This window comes from Triticum aestivum, chromosome 3B (assembly GCF_018294505.1).
Source record: "Triticum aestivum cultivar Chinese Spring chromosome 3B, IWGSC CS RefSeq v2.1, whole genome shotgun sequence".
Taxonomy (NCBI): domain Eukaryota; kingdom Viridiplantae; phylum Streptophyta; class Magnoliopsida; order Poales; family Poaceae; genus Triticum; species Triticum aestivum.
Genome location: NC_057801.1, coordinates 311,244,764 through 311,252,665, shown reverse-complemented (window position 1 = coordinate 311,252,665; position 7,902 = coordinate 311,244,764). Strand labels below are relative to the sequence as shown.

General features: G+C 48.9%; 1 long non-coding RNA gene across 1 annotated transcript; it reads right to left on the bottom strand.

Annotated features, from left to right (window-relative positions):
• Nucleotides 1-4,770: 4,770 nt before the first annotated feature.
• On the bottom strand, nt 4,771-6,428 carry LOC123065368 (uncharacterized). The gene is made up of 2 exons (XR_006430996.1): nt 6,029-6,428; nt 4,771-5,137 (listed from the first exon to the last, which is right to left on the bottom strand). It is a non-coding gene; the product is annotated as an uncharacterized lncRNA (long non-coding RNA).
• Between the last annotated feature and the right edge of the window lie 1,474 nt (nt 6,429-7,902).

The window sequence follows — 7,902 nt, the reverse complement described above, 5'->3', positions numbered from 1 at the left end:
TTCTTTTCTCCAAGGACATGATGGTACATTCATGAGCTTTCTTTGGCTGCAAAGCAAAACTGTCTCTATGCATTCTTTTCGGGCTCACATGTGCGCTAAAGGATAGTAATTTTGTACATAATATAGGCAATGGCGAGGAGCTAGTCGACTGAAATTTCGTGTGGGCCCGAACGACTAGGATCGATACTTATGGGCCCGAACGACTAGGATCGATAGTAGTGAGCCCAAACGAGTAAGATCGATACTTATGGGTCCAGCCAATTAAGATCAATAATTGTGGGCCAAAACGACTATGATCGGTACTTGTGGGCCCGAACGACTAAGATCCGTACTTGTGGGCTTGAACAACTAAGATAGTAGAGAGTCTGAGCGAATAAGACCGGTAAATGTGGGTCCGAACAACTAAGATCGATGCTTGTGGGCCCGAATGACTAAGGTCAATAGTAGTAAGAACGGTACTTGTGGATCTGAACTACTAAGATCGATACTTGTGGGCTTGAACAATTAAGAGCGGTACTTATGGGTCCGAATGACTAAGGTCGGTACATGTGGACCCGGACGACTTAGATCGGTACTAGTTAGCCCTGAGCGAGTAAGGTCGGTATGTGTGGGCCCGAGCGACTAAGATCCGTACTTGTGGGCTCGAACGACTAAGATAGTAGGGAGACTGAGCGATAAGACCGGTACATCTGGGTCCGAACAACTAAGATCGATGCTTGTGGGCCTGAATGACTAAGGTCAATAGTAGCTAGAACGAACAAGATCGATACTTGTGGGCCTGAACTAAGAGCGGTACTTGTGCATCCGAATGACTAAGATCGATATGTGTGGACCCGAACAACTTAGATCAGTACTAGTTAGCTCCGAGCGAGTAAGATCGGTACTTGTGGGCCTAGACGACTAAGAGTGATACTTGTGGGACCGAATGACTAAGATCGGTATTTGTGGACCCGGACGACTAAGATCGGTACTTAAAAGAACATGGATATGTCAAATGGTCCATTAGTAGGCTTAATTTGCGTTTTTTTCTTCGGTGTGTTTTCACTTGTGACGGGATGAAGGGTATCCTTAGTGACACTTACTTTACAATTTTGTTCTGCAAGAGGTTGGAACTTTTATATATCTTTTGTATGGTTTGATTAATTTACGTTATTTGTTGAGTTCCATCATTCTTTTGAAGTGAACTACTTTGCTGGTGTTTGTCTCTTTAAATTTTCATGCGAAAACGGTGTTTTTTTTGCACAAACTTGTCCTTTACACTGTACTAGTATAATGCCCGTGCGTTGCCACGGACCAAAGTAATTATACATATAGTACCATCCAAATAAACTACAATTCATCACGTGGATGTTGCATGCGACTTATAGTTGTATTGCTATAAATATCGGTCCTTCTAATACATATTTTTTCGTCCCATATATAAACACACTGCATGCGTTCAACATGTATTAAAAAGACGGTGACATAAAATTCTGCAATTAACAAAAATGCACTTCATTTGAAGTGTATATATTTCGATGAGTTTTCGAACTCTCTCAAGATCTTAGGGAGATGAAGATGTTCTCCCCCACGCAGCCAACAACCCCGCCACCCACCCACCGTGGTGTCGGCACAAATGTAGATGTCCTCCTTTGGCTTGGATTGTTTTCAACCAGCTCACGTCCCTCCCGCGCTAGTGTATGGGGAGGCGCAAGAGCGATGCGTCATGTATAGTTTGATGTCCTCAGTAGAGGGCCGGCTAGAGGATGATGTGTTGACCGTGACACGAGAGGTGGGCATCTCTAAGCCGGCCAAGATGCGGTGCGTTATCGGTGTGCCTCATGTGCTCGCCGACACCAGTGGCGTGCTTGGCTCCCGCACTAGCTTCGGGAAGACTCTTGTTCAGTTGCTCCCTCTAGTTTAGGTACTTGGACTGACTCAGGCATTCGAAATCAATTGGTGATAGTGTGGGGCCTATGTTTGATCAGATGGTAGATGTTGTCGTATTTGGATGAGGAGTCCACCAAGACTAAAGGGTTTGATTTCAGTCAACAAATACAACATTACATCAATAGCAAAACATGATGATATTGTGGAAATAAAATAGTAAGAACACTGCAACTGCTAGTAAAAGCAATATTATCCAACATGATAATTTGAGCCAGCAGATAGGACCACCATCAACCACATCATACTGTTAAAGAGTAGTGCATGTCTAAATTTTATGAAAGCTAGAAACTGAAAGTCATTTACAGCCAACAATTTGTAATTGGCCCTACTGGTCTACATCCAAAGAATCATGAGACGCCATTTCTTTTCCTACATATTCCTTTGCCAGCCAACAGTGAACCTTCTTTTTTCAGAAATAGCACACATGCCCTGCTTTGAGAAAATGGAAGTTAGCACCACCAAGTAAATCAATCTTGAAAAAAGAATAGAGTTTTGAGATGAGCTTACATTATCAATTTACACAAATGTATGCCATATCTTTTCTTACAGTGTTGAGCAGCTAGTCGCGGTGGGCGGCGCGAGCTCGAGCTGGCAGGCGCAGGCCCGGCACGCGTGGAGGACTCGAACATCGCGGAGAGGAGGAAGGCCGGGGTGCGGTGATGATGGAGGCACGACTCGGCGGAGGATGCGGGCCGGCGGCGGATCCAGACAGGGGTGGAAGACGCGGTCGCTCGAGGTGCATGGAGGACGACGCGATGGACAATGCAGTCGGCGGCGGGGAGGCGGCGGATCCAGATGGGGGTGCGAGGCGCAGTCGCTTGACTCGGGGGTGGGGTGTTTTTTGTCAAGCGCGTCCACGGGTGGGGCAGAAATCCGAAACATTTTTCCCTCCTATTTACTGGACTGCGGGATTAGTTATCAAAAATCATAAGGACCTTTTGCAAAAAGGATGCGACGGTGAACCCGACAAATTCAACCTGTGCTTTATTATTAGGGAAAGATATAATTACCATATTCGAAATTTCCAGAGTCATGGCCTTACCATACCTGGATTAATTTATTACTATAATTATCATATTTGAGATTTTTGAGTTTATAGCCTTACCATACGTGGATTAATTGTGATTGATTACCATAAATACGTTGGGTATTGCCGGCCAGACGAAAAAAGAGAAAAACCGATGAAAGGGGGTGGTGGGACGAAAAAACCAGACGAAAGTGGTGGGACTATTCAACCAACTCGTCCATTAAAAATAAAGATTTCATCCATGAATGCAAGATGATTGCCTAAGTAGACGTGTAGATAGCTTACTACTAGAAATCACCTTATATCGCACTGGCAACAATCTGCACTTCTACCGTGTGGTCCTCGGTTTGAGACAAGTTGACCACTTTTTGGAAGGGATCGAATCTGTGACAGAACTGTACTTACCCAAACATTATTCTTTGTAAAGCACAATGGTGATCTCACTGTATAACGAGGCAATGACAAGAATAGGCGTGCAATCTAGCAGCCCCAGCTTTATCAATCTTCAGGAGCCCCAACAATACAATGCCTAAGAGCATCTCCACTAGGCCCCCCAACAGCCCCCCAGGAAGCCTTTTTCATCGCCGACGCGTGTTTTTTCTCCTAGTCATGCCTCCAGAAGCTCAAAAAGCGCCGGATTTCGTCAAAGTTACGGCCGACAGTCCCGACCCAAACCCACAAAGCTAGGGTGCAGCTGAGGGCGCCGACGCTCTATTTCGCATGCATCAGCCCACTTGCCAGCCCCCCTCTCTCTCTCCTCTCCTCTCCTTTCTCTCTTTTCTTTCTCCTCTCTCCTCGCATGCATCGGCCCACCACCTACCACACAGCCGGAGCGGGGAGGGCCTCGTGCGGCCGTCCGTGGCGGGCCTCGCGTTCGCGCGGCCGTGGCGAAGCATGGCCGGAGGAGGGGGAGCGGGACGACGGCTTCCTGAAGGTGCTGCGGGCGCTGCGCGACGCCGCGCGGACTGTCGAGGCCGGGCACTCCTCGCGCTCGAGGCCGCCGTGGGCGCTCCTCGTGGCCTGGCACTCCTCGCGGTCGAGCCACGACCTGCTTGTGGGCTACCCCGAGCTGCACCCGCTCTGCCGCCTGCTCGCCACGGTCAGGGCCCTCTCCTGGTGCGCCTCTGAGGAGGCGGCCGGAGGCGGGGTGGTTGGGGGACTGCGGGCCCGGTGCCGGCGATGCAAGGCGAGGCGGGGGATCGCGCGCGCGGCCGGGGCCGTCGCGGCGGAGATTCAGGCGTGGGCGGACCAAGAGCTCGCCGCGCGCCTCATGGCCGCGCCGAGGGAGCAGGACGACGCCCGGGCGCGCGTGCTGCTGGCGGAGGTAGAGACGCGACTGCTAGGCGCGGGGGCGGGGGCGCCGTGCGTGCGCCGCGATGCAACCGTGCGGCGTGGCCCGTGAAGAGCATGCAGTCTGCGCGGTGCGGGGAGGACGTCGGCGGCGGCGCCAGAGGGCGCGCCGAGCTCGAGCAGCGCGTCGCCGGCGGCGGAAGACGCGGCCGAGGGAGTCGCCCGGTCGGCTGGGGTCATCGCCGACGAGCTCGAGCTCGCGTGGCCCGGCAGTGCCCACAACATGTTTGTTGTAATGACAAAGCGAAAAAGACAAAATAAAACACAACATAGGGGGCACAACGGCTGGAATTTTTTTTGCACCCAAACACAAAGTTAGCGCCGGGGCCTCCCAGGAGGTCGAAAAAACGCCTCCTAGGGGGCACAACGGCTGGAGATGCTCTAACAAGGCCATGCGCCCGTCTAAATTTCTGTAAATCGCAAGGCAAAAAATACAACCCCCAACGCACACAAATAAACCCACAAATAAAAATGCAACTCATTACTTTGCCACGTTTGAAGAATGCAATCAAGCTACAGGGGTGGAACACCACATGGCCTAGTTCATCAAAACAATGCCGCTCATATAACCATAAGATTAGGCATTCACTATAGTCAGAAGAAATGATCCAACAAGAATGCATGTGCTGCAAGAACAAGAAATTGCGGTCTTGCTCGTCCGTCTGTGCAGAGATAGCAGCAGGGCAACCTGGTATGATCCCAAACACATCCAATTCAGATCAGCTCCACCTCACCAACAGTATTTCCTATCTTCATATGTACATGACCTCAAAATGCCGCCGTTGAAACAAGTCCCTGAACCGCAACTTCCATCGTGGACATCCACAATCACTGTTCATAGGAGACCATGTGAGCAAACATTAGTCCTACTTCTTTTGGTCAAAAGTATTAGTAACATTTTTCCTAAATAAATGAGGTAGCAACTTTGCTAGAATAAAAAGACACTTGCAACCTTATAAATCCCTGAAGTCCAACTTTATTAAGTTCCACTCAATAAAAATGAATAGGAGTAGATATTTTGAACGAAAGATAGATCTACATTCCCTCATAGCAGGACATTCGTACTGAAGTCCAACTCTATTAAAGGACATCCTGACAAGATTTCATTTGCTCTCTAGCCACTTTCATGGCCCAGTCTTATTATCTTTGATCACTAAAATTTGTAGAAAATTTATGATATGAAGGATATAGATGCACTGGTCAGACTTCATGGTAAGTAAACCGTAATCACTAGCAGAATTTGTTGTAAGCTGGGAAATTGAACATTGTAACTTGAGTACCTCACAAAATAAATAGCCACACTTGGAAAAGGGCATGTTTGAGTAATTGTCTATTTAACAGAATTTTATCCTTCAGACTAGCATCATTGTTCAATGTAGATTACCATCTTATCATCAACCAACATTATTCAGAGGCTCAGAGATTACACTACGTGGGAAGAAGATCACACTACATAGTTTATAATTGTTCAACAACGGAAGGACCATCCTCAATCAGAGATTACACTACAAGTCTGAATCCAATAAATTTTTGGTGTTGTCCTATTCCTGGACGATGTGCCTCATTTGGACATGAGCTGACAGTAATCATCATGATCAAAAAATTTCAGAGACCCTAGATCTCAATGGTGCCCACTAGAACAGAAATAATTGAATGTTTAGTCGCCGGCTAGCCACCTGCAGGGAGGGAGGTAAGGAAGAGATGAGGCAGGGGGCGAGGTACCTTGCTCCATTGGTCAACCACTACGACCAAACCCAGCCAGGGGTTTGCCTCCAGGACCTCGCGCCGGTGTCGTCGCCCAGGTCCATGCGCGGCGCCGGCATCTCCCAGGACCTCGCCCTGGCGTCCACGGGGGCGTCAGGGAGCGACCACTACGAAGTACGACCAAGCCCAGCCGGGATTTCGCCGACACGACCTCGCGCCGGCGTCGTCGCCAAGGTACTTGCGCTGGCGCCGGCGTCGTCGCCTTCAGGCGCCTCCCTCTCGCTAGATGGATTAACCGAGATGCAAGGGCTTGACCGAACGAATTCACAAAGTTTCTAAAAGAAAAAAATCAGGCATGACCATACCGGGAGAATACCCTTCTCGATTAAACTTAAATACTTTTAGTTAACCTGTTAAATCAACGATGGGAAATAATCACTGGGAGAGTTACATAAAATTACATATTGTAACTCCCCAATCACCGTAAAAGAGCTCATATATATGGAAGTCGTGGTTGGAGTTGAAACCGACGAGGTTGCTCAAGCAAGGCAGTAGCCCTTTGTGACATTTGTCGAAGTAGCCGAGAGCGAAGGATGGTGTAGCCGTGCGAAGAACGCCGTGGTTGATGTCGAGTCGGGGTTGCCGTTGTTGAGGATGACGTCGTGGATCTGCAGGCGCAAGGAGGCGCCGAGTTAGTCATGGGCGCAGTGGTGTCGAAGTAGTGTGCACCGGGTAGAGGACGGTGTTGACGAGGCATCGCGCTGGGTTTGCCAAACCCGGGGACACGTCGTAGACGAAGGCACACGTCGGTGTTGCCAGCACCAGGCATGCATAGACGGATGAAACGAAGTTGACAAAGCGCCACACCAGGCTTGCCAGGCCCAGGGACACGTCGTGGACAAAGGCACACATCGGTGTTGCCAGCACATGGCATGCATAGACGAGTGACCTGCACGAGTTGTACGCCATGTTCAAGAGTTGGATGGGCCAGAAGAGAAGTAGACTCGATGATGGTTGCGGCGTCTATCGGTGCGAGTCCAATGTCACCAACGGTTGTCGGAGTAGACGAAGTGGCCGGGCTAAATAGTGGCGTGCTGGTGATGGGCTGGTGCTTGGACGAAAACAAAGGGGTGGGGCAGGCGGCGGCGGCTACGGAGGTAGCGACGGGGTAGCCGGACGGCGGCGGCGACTAGGTTAGTGGCACGGCGTCGATGCTCGAAGTAGGCTAGGAACCCGACAGTGTGACGAAGACCAGCATGGATGGTGGCGTTCCCGCACCGAGGAAGATGGTGAAGGAAATATGTCCTAGAGGCAATAATAAAGTTATTATTATTTCCTCATATCATGATAAATGTTTATTATTCATGCTAGAATTGTATTAACCGGAAACATGATACATGTGTGAATACATAGACAAACATATAGTCATTAGTATGCCTCTACTTGACTAGCTCATTAATCAAAGATGGTTATGTTTCCTAACCATAGACATGTGTTGTCATTTGATTAATGGGATCACATCATTAGGAGAATGACGTGATTGACATGACCCATTCCGTTAGCCTAGCACTTGATCGTTTAGTATATTGCTATTGCTTTCTTCATGACTTATACATGTTCCTGTAACTATGAGATTATGCAACTCCCGTTTACCGGAGGAACACTTTGGGTGCTACCAAACGTCACAACGTAACTGGGTGATTATAAAGGAGTACTACAGGTGTCTTCAAAGGTACATGTTGGGTTGGGGTATTTTGAGATTAGATTTTGTCACTCCGATTGTCGGAGAGGTATCTCTGGGCCCTCTCGGTAATGCACATCACTATAAGCCTTGCAAGCAATGTAGCTAATGAGTTAGTTACGGAATGATGCATTACGTAACGAGTAAAGAG